Below are 9,231 nucleotides of genomic sequence, written 5' to 3' on the forward strand. Positions count from 1 at the left end.
CTCAGCCTCCCTGGTAGCTGGGATCACAGGCATGCACCACCACACCCCCCTAATTTTGTATTTTTAGTAGAGACAGGGTTTCTCCATGCTGGTCAGGCTGGTCTTGAACTCCTGACCTCACATGATCCACCTTCCTTGGCCTCCCAAAGTGCTGGGATTATAGGCATGAGCCATTGCGCCTGGCGGATTTTAATATTCTTAAGATTTTCTGTAATTGAAAATTTTTTCTGCAATGAGTAGCATAAGAAAAAAATTCTAAAAAATGCTACATTAGAAAAAAAATTGAAGGCGACTCTGTTTCTACAGTTTTGTTTTTTTTTTTAAACAGACTCTGTTTCTACAATTTTTTTCACCATGTTGGTCAGGCTGGTCTTGAACTCCAGACCTCAGGTGATCCACCCACCTTGGCCTCCAAAGTGCTTGAATTACAGGCATGAGCCACCATGCCCGGCCCAATTTTTTTTTTTTTTAGTAAACCTGGTGTAGTGAGTGGCTCATGCCTGTGGTCCCAGCTACTCCAGAGGCTGAGGTGGGAGGATGGCTTGAGAGGTGGAGGCTGCAGGGAGCTGCAATATACTACTGCACTCCAGCCTAGGCGACTCTGTCTCTACAAAATAAAAAATAAATCCATTTCCTTTTCTTTTTTTTTTTCAATATTGTTCCCTAGGCTGGAGTGCAATGGCATGATCTTAGCTCACTGCAATCTCCACTTCTCAGGTTCAAGTGATTCTCCTGCCTCAGTCTCCCAAGTGGCTGGGATTACAGGCATGTGCCACCATGCCTGGCTAATTTTGTATTTTTAGTACAGATGGAGTTTCACCACGTTGGTCAGGCTCATCTCGAACTCATGACCTCAGGTGATCCACCTGTCTTGTTCTCCATAAGTGCTGGGATTACAAGTGTGAGCCATGGCACCCAGCCAAAAATTGATCATTTTAACCATTGTGAGTGCACAACCCAGTGGCATTAATTACATTCACAATGCTGTTCAACTATTACCAAGAGTGGAGTTTTCTTTCTTTTTTTTTTTTTTTTGAGAGGAAGTTTCACTCTTGTTACCCAGGCTGGAGTGCAATGGAATGATCTCGGCTCACCGCAACCTCTGCCTCCTGGGTTCAGGCAATTCTCCTGCCTCAGCCTCCTGAGTAGCTGGGATTACAGGCACGCGCCACCATGCCCAGCTAATTTTTTGCATTTTTAGTAGAGACGGGGTTTCACCATGTTGACCAGGATGGTCTCGATCTCTTGACCTCGTGATCCACCCGCCTCAGCCTCCCAAAGTGCTGGGATTACAGGCTTGAGCCACCACGCCCGGCCCACAGTTTAGTTTTAATTCATGTTAAACATTGCTTGAATTTTATGATTTTTAAAATTTTTATTTTTATTTATTTATTTATTGAGACGGAGTTTCGCTGTTGTTACCCAGACTGGAGTGCAATGGCACGATCTTGGCTCACTGCAACCTCCGCCTTCTGGGTTCAAGCAATTCTCCTGCCTCAGCCTCCCGAGTAGCTGGGACTACAGGCGTGCACCACCATGCCCAGCTAATTTTTGTATTTTTTTAGTAGAGACGGGGTTTCGCCTTGTTGACCAGGATGGTCTCAATCTCTTGATCTTGTGATCCACCCACCTCGGCCTCCCAAAGTGCTGGGATTATAGGCGTGAGCCACCGCGCCTGGCCTATTTTTTTATATTTTTGAGACAAAATTTCCCTCTTGTTGCCCAGGCTGGAGTGCAATGGCGTGATCTTGGCTCACTGCAACCTCTGCCTCCAGGTTCAAGCGATTCTTCTCTCTCAGCCTCCCAAGTAGCTGGAATTACAGGCATGTGCCACCACGCCTGACTAATTTTTGTATTTTTAGTAGAGACAGGGTTTCACCACGTTGGTCAGACTGGTCTCAAACTCTTGACATCAGGTGATCTGCCCGCCTCTGCCTCCGCCTCCGCCTCCCAAAGTGCTGGGATTACGGGCGTGAGACTGTGCCCATGCTACTAATAAATCTTTTTTTTTTTTTGGTGCCATGACTCAGATGCGAACTAATAAATCTTAAAAGTAAGAAAGTTGGCTGGGCTCAGTGGCTCATGGCTGTAATCCCAGCACTTTGGGAGGCTGAGGTGGGCAGAACACGGGGTCAGCAGATCAAGACCATCCTGGCCAACATGGTGAAACCTCATCTCTACTAAAAATACAAAAAAATTATCTGAGTGTGGTGGTGCATGCCTGTAGTCCCAGCTACTTGGGAGGCTGAGGCAGGAGAATTGCTTGAACCCAGGAGGCTGAGATTGCAGTGAGCCAAGATCATGCCACTGCACTACAGCCTGGGTGACAGTACAAGACTTCGTCTCAAAAAAAAAAAAAAGGAAGAAAGTTGGGGCTAGGCGCAGTGACTCACGCCTGTAATAAAGCACTTTGGAAGGCTGAGGCGAGCGGATCACCTGAGGTTGGGAATTTGAGACCAACCTGACTAACATGGAGAAACCCCGTCTCTACTAAAAATACAAAATTAGCCAGGCGTGGTGGTGCATGCCTGTAATCCCAGCTAGTTGGGAGGCTGAGGCAGGAGAATTGCTTGAACCTGGGAAGCGGAGGTTGCGGTGAGTCAAGATGCACCACTGCACGCCAGCCTGGGCAACAAGAGCAAAACACCGTCTAAAAAAAAAAAAGTGAGGAAGAGATTCAGGAAAAATGTATGAACACTGATATATTAACTGAAAGATTCCCTCACACATGAAAGTGCATTTGATGCCGAGAGACAAAGTAAAATATTGAGATGTTTTATAATCTTTTTATTCTTCCAAAATGTCCTTTTTGTTCAGACATATTTGTGTTGGGTTAAAAAGTAAACAAAGTCACACATGCACACAACAAAACACCAAAAATGTTCCTCTTGAAACTTAAATTTTGTTTTCTTTTTTTTTTTTTTTGAGACAGGGTCTTGGTCTCTTGCTCAAGCTGGAGTGCAGTGGCAGGATCATGGCTCATTGCGGCTTCGATCTCCTGGGCGTACTCCTGCCTCAGGCTTCCCCCACCCCAAGTCACTGGGATTATAGGTTCATGCCACTATGTCCGGCTAATTTTTAATTTTTTATAGAGATGGGGTCTCACCATGTTGCCCAGGCTGGTCTCAAATACCCGGGCTCAAGCCATACTTCCACCTCAGCCTCCCAAAATGTGATTACAGGTGTGAGCCACCATGCTCAGCCCTCACTTAATTTCATATCATTTACTTGTTACCAACTATACAATTTTGAGGATGTGAGAAAAATGCCAGAATTAATTAACCCATAGTACCATATCTATAAAGCAAAGCCTGCCTGAGGCAGTTTCATAGTGCCAGTTACGGGATTGGGGTAAACTTCAGAGAAGTCGTTTCTATGTTTACGGCAGACAAGACCCTTGGAGCCTCTAATTCAGGGTAATTGGTCAACTTTATGGGTCCCTTTCAAGTGCACACTATAATTTCAACAGAAGCAAAAGGTGGTTAATTATATGTCTGTGGTTTTCAGGTGACCGTGTTCTCCTGTTTGGTAACTTGTTGGTAGGACAATTGCAATGGTAAAGAATCCCCTAGAGTGGATGATCCCAGAAAATGAGATTTTCAGAGTACTGACTGGGATTGATGTGCAGATAAATGCAGGAAGATTGATGTGTGTCATTAGGGTTGTATTTTTTCCTCAAGTTTTCTGTTCCTTCTTTTCAGTGTGTAGTTTTTTTTTATTTTTTGAGATGGAGTCTTGCTCTGTTGCCCAGACTGGAGTGCAGTGGTGTGATCTTGTCTCATCGCAACCTCTGCCTCCCAAGTTCAAGAGATTCTCTTGCTTCAGCTTCCCAAGTAGCTGGGATGACAGGCGCCTGCCACCACGCCTGGCTAATTTTTGTATTTTTAGTAGAGATGGGGTTTCACCATGCTGGCCAGGCTGGTCTTGAACTCCGCACCTCAGGCGATCTGCCCGCCTTGACCTCCCAGAGTGCTGGGATTACAGGCATGAGCCACAGCGCCTGGGCTTGAGTGTGTAATTTAAACATACAGTTTTGTCTGGGTGCGGTGGTCAAATCCCAGCACCTCGGGAGGCCAAGGTAGGCGGATCACTTGAGGTCAAAAGTTTAAGACCAACCTTGCCAACATGGTGAAACCCTGTCTCTACAAAAAATACAAAAATTAAGGCCGGGCGCGGTGGCTCAAGCCTGTAATCCCAGCATTTTGGGAGGCCGAGGCAGGTGGATCACGAGGTCGAGAGATCAAGACCATCATGGTCAACATGGTGAAACCCTGTCTCTACTAAAAATACAAAAAATTAGCTGGGCACGGTGGTGCGTGCCTGTAATCCCGGCTACTCAGGAGGCGGAGGCAGGAGAATTGCCTGAACCCAGGAGCTCAAGGTTGCGGTGAGCAGAGATCATGCCATTGCACCCCAGCCTGGGTAACAAGAGCGAAACTCCGTCTCAAAACAAAACAAAACAAAACAAAAATTAGCCAGGCATGTTGGCACACACCTGTAATCCCAGCTACTCGGGAGGCTGAGGCCGGAGAATTGCTTGAACCTGGGAGGCGGAAGTTTGAATGAGCCAAGATGGTGTCACTGCACTTTAGCCTGGGCGACAGAGTGAGACTCTGTCTCAAATAAAATAATAAAATAAAATAAACATACATTTTAGTCTCTTAGATTGTTGAGTCATCTGAAGTTTATTGTCCAGAGACGCACCTCAATTTCAGCTGCCTGCTCATAGAAACTGAGGACCTCTTTTGTCCCAGGGTGGGCCATATACTTCAAAGCCTTAGTTTTCCTCAATGAGCAAATCATCCTGCCTCCAACATTAAGACCTCAAGGCAACATATACAGAACTTTGCTTTTAAAAGGAAAAAAAAGTATAAAAAAGAAAAAAGAAAAGCCGGGTGCAGTGGCTCATGTCTATAATCCTAGCACTTTGGGAGGCTGAGGTGGGTGGATCACCTGAGGTCAGGAGTTCAAGACCAGCCTGGCCATCATGGTGAAACACCATCTTTATTACAAAAGAAGAAAAAGTATAAAAAAATAAGAATTTTACTTTTTTTTTTTGATAGGGTCTCCCTCTGTTACCCAGGCTGGAGTGCAGTAGCGTGATTTTGGCTCACTGCAGCCTCAACCTCCCAGGCTTGAGCAATCCTCCTGCTTCAGTCTGCCGAGTAGCTGGGACTACAGGTGTGCACCATCGCACCCAGCCAATTTGTACTTTTTGTAGAGAAAGGGTTTGCCATGTTGCCCAGGCTGGTCTCAAACTCCTTGGCTCAAGCCCTCCTCCCACCTCAGCCTCCCCAAATGCTGGGGCTACAGATGTGAGTGAGCCACCATGCCGGGCCTTACCGCTTCATTCTCAGCCCCTAGGGATCTCCTTAACTTTCTTATGAGTTTGACTATGAATTTATAATGATTTATAAATATTTTATCCCATGTTTTTAGGTACTTACGGTAAGAGGATTTCAGGTTACCCAATCAGCAAAATCCTGGAGCCAAGAGTCTTCTGCCACTTACTGGACTGTTACTTTGGGCAAATTATTTAACCTTAATCTCTTTGTAAAATTTGAATAGTTGCTATCTCAAGTGTCAGTTCTGAAAATGAAAAACAGCTTTACTTCTAACTAGGCACGTAAATACGACATGTTAGCGCCTCTGTGGTTCACTCCCAATTGATGAGGGAAAAAGCTCTTTTTTACAGAAGAGTGACAGTTAACAAATGTAGCAGAAATGATAGAATTTGAAAAGCACCATTTTATAGCCCTTGATGAAAGTGATTCAGACAAGTATCATCAGTGGGTGGTGACACCAATTAGTGAAATGTCAGTATTACCATAGTCCAAAGTATCAGCTCAATGAGGACATCTTACTGCAAAGTAGGAAATGTGCTTTCTCACAGAGAAATCCAGTCTCCACTTCCAACAAGTGAGTGAACCCAGCATCTCCAAGAAGAGATGGCCTTCAGGCCTGATACAGCAGCAAGTGCAGAGCAGCCCCCCAGGTCATGGTCTTGCCCAAAATGTTTAGCCCTGATCTCAAGCCTTCGACCTGACTTCCAGCAGAAGGGGAAAGTAGTGGGTAGAAGAAATGAACCTTGGCTAGCCCAGTGGCTCACGAGGCCTGTAATCCCAGCACTTTGGGAGGCTAAGGCAGAAGGATCCCTTGAGCTCAGGAGTTCCAGAGCAACCTGTGGTCTCAGCTACTCCCGAGGCTGAGATGGGAGGATTGCTTGATCCCAGGAAATTGAGGCCGTAGTGAGCTATGATGCCCCACTGCACTCCATCCTGGGCAACAGAGCAAGATTTTGTCTCAAAAAAAAAAAAAAAAAAGAGAGAGAGAGAAAGAAATTAACCTTGAAGAAACAAATTCAGAATTCTAAAAGATAATGCCTTTTATCTTCAAATAGCCAATGTCATGGAAAAAAGTGGGGAGTCTAAAGAAACATTACAACTAAATGTAACAAGTAAAAATGTGACTGGATCCTGGTTATTTTTATTAAAATATTTTTAATTGAAAATCATAATTATATACATTCCTAGGACACAATGTATTGTATATAAAATGAAATGATTAAATCAAGCTAATTAACAACGATCTCCTCACTTCCTTTACTGGTGAGCAATTTGAAATTTACTCTTAGTGGCTGGGCACAGTGCCTCACACCTGTAATTCCAACACTTTGGGAGGCCGAGGTGGGTGAATCACCTGAGGTTGGGAGTTTGAGACCAGCGTGATCAACATGGAGAACCTTGTCTCTACTAAAAATACAGAATTAGCTGGGCATGGTGGTGTGCACCTGTAAACCCAGCTACTTGGGAGGCTAAGCCAGGAGAATCGCTTGAACCCAGGAGGGTGTGTGCCACCACGTCTAGCTAAATTTTATACTTTTAGTAGAGATGGAGATTTACCATGTTGGCCAAGCTAGTCTTAAACTCCTGACCTCAGGTGATCTGCCTGCCTCGGTCTCCCAAAGACCTGGAATTACAGGCATGAGCCACTGCGGCCAGCCTGAAATATATATTAACTGTAGTCACCAGGCTAGGCAATAGATCTCAAAAACTTACTTCCGTCTAACTAAAACTCTGTATGCTTTGACCAACATCTTCCCATTCTCCTTTTCCCTGTTCACCCCGCTTCTAGCCCCTGGTAACCTCCATTTTACTTTCTACTTCTATGAGTTCAACTTTTTCAGATTCTGCTTATCAGTGAGAGCATGTGGTATTTGTTGTGTGCTTGGCTTATTTCACTCAGCCTAATGTCCTCCAGGTTCATTCATGTTGTTGCAAATGACAGAATTTTCTTATTTTCAAGGCTGAATAGTATATATATACCATATTTTCTTTATCCATGTATCTATTGCTGGGCCCTTAGGTGACTTCCATATACTCTTATGAATAATGCTGCAATGAACATGGAAGTGCAGATAACTCTGCAACATATTGATTTTGTCTGGGCGCGGTGGCTCACACATGTAATCCTAACACTTTGGGAGGCTGAGATGGGTAGATCACGTGTGGTCAGGAGTTCAAGACCAGCCTGGCCAACATGGTGAAACCCCCTCTCCACTAAAAATACAAAAATAGGCCAGACTTGATGGCTCATGCCTGTAATCTCAGCTACTCAGGAGGCTGAGGCAGGAGAATTGCTTGAACCTGGGAGGTGGAAGTTGCCGTGAGCCAAGATCACTGCACTCCAGACTGGACAACAGAGTGAGACCCTGTCTCAAAAAAAAAAAAAAAAGAGCCAGGCGCAATGGTTCATGCCTGTAATCCCAGCACTTTTTGAAGCCAAGGTGGGGAGATCTCCTGAGGTCAGGGGTTCGAGACACGCCTGGTCAATAGGATGAAACCCTGTCTCTACTAAAAATTAGCTGGGCATGGTGGCGAGTACCTGCAGTTCCAGCTACTCAAGAGGCTGAGGCAGAAGAATTGCTTGAACATGGGAGGTGGAGGTAGCAGTGAGCTGAGATCGCGCCACTGCATTCCAGCCTGGGTGACAGAGCAAGACTCTGTCTCGAAAAAATCATATTCATAAATTTAAGAAAAAAACAATAAATACAATAAGTAAATGAAAATGAAAATACAAAAATTAGCCAGGCATGGTGGCGGGGGCCTTTAATCCCAGCTACTCAGGAGACTGAGGCAGTTGAATCACTTGAACCCAGGAGGCAGAGGTTGAAGTGAACTGAGGTTGGGCAATTGCACTCCAGCATATGCAACAGAGCAGGACTCTGTCTCAAAAAAACCCATATTGATTTCACTTTCTTTAGATACCTACCCAGAAGTGAGACTGCTGGATACCGTAGTTTATGTCTGGGTTTTTGAGGCACCTCCATACCATTTTCTATAGTAACTGTGCTAATGTGTATTCCCACCAATAGTGTACAAGGTCCCCGTTTTCTCCACATCCTTGCCAATGCCTGTTATCTTTCATCTTTTTTTTTGTAATAGCCCTTCTAACAGATGTGGGATTCTGGGTTTTTGGGGTTTTTTGGGGACTGAGTTTCACTCTTGTTGCCCAGGCTGGAGTGCGATGTGCAATCTTGGCTCACTGCAGCCTCTGCCTCCCAACCGATTCTCCTGCCTCAGCCTCCCGAGTAGATGGAATTACAGGCATGTGCCACCATGCCCAGCTAATTTTTTGTATTTTTAGTAGAGACGGGGTTTCACCATGTTGACCAGGATGGTCTCGATCTCTTGACCTCGTGATCTACCCGTCTCGGCCTCCCAAAGTGCTAGGATTACAGGCGTGAGCCAGAATGTTCTTTTATTTTTAAAAATATTTTTGAGACAGGGCCTCACTGTGTTGCCCAGGCTGGAGTGCAGTGGCACGATCTTGGCTTACTTCAACCTCCACCTCCTGGGTTCAAGTGATTTCCCACCTCTGCCGCCCAAGTAGATGGGATTATAAGTATGTGCCACCATGCCCAGCTAATAGAATAATGCTCCTATTTGTAGGAAATGCATGTTAAACCTTTGGGGGCTGAAGTGTGATATCTACTATATGTCAAATATGGGAAAATTATAACAAAATTCAAATCTAGGTATGTGGGTGATGGGTAGACATTCATTGTTCTGTTATTTCAAGTTCTCTTCAGTATTCTGTTATTTCAACTTCTCTGTGAAGTTTTTCATCTTTTTTATTTTTTATTTATTTATTTTTTTGAGATGGAGTCTTGCTCTGTGGCCAGGTTGGAGTGCGTGGTGCGATCTCAGCTCATTGTAACCTCTGCCTCCC

Source organism: Callithrix jacchus, chromosome 11 (genome assembly GCF_049354715.1).
Source record: "Callithrix jacchus isolate 240 chromosome 11, calJac240_pri, whole genome shotgun sequence".
Classification (NCBI taxonomy): Eukaryota; Metazoa; Chordata; class Mammalia; order Primates; family Cebidae; genus Callithrix; species Callithrix jacchus.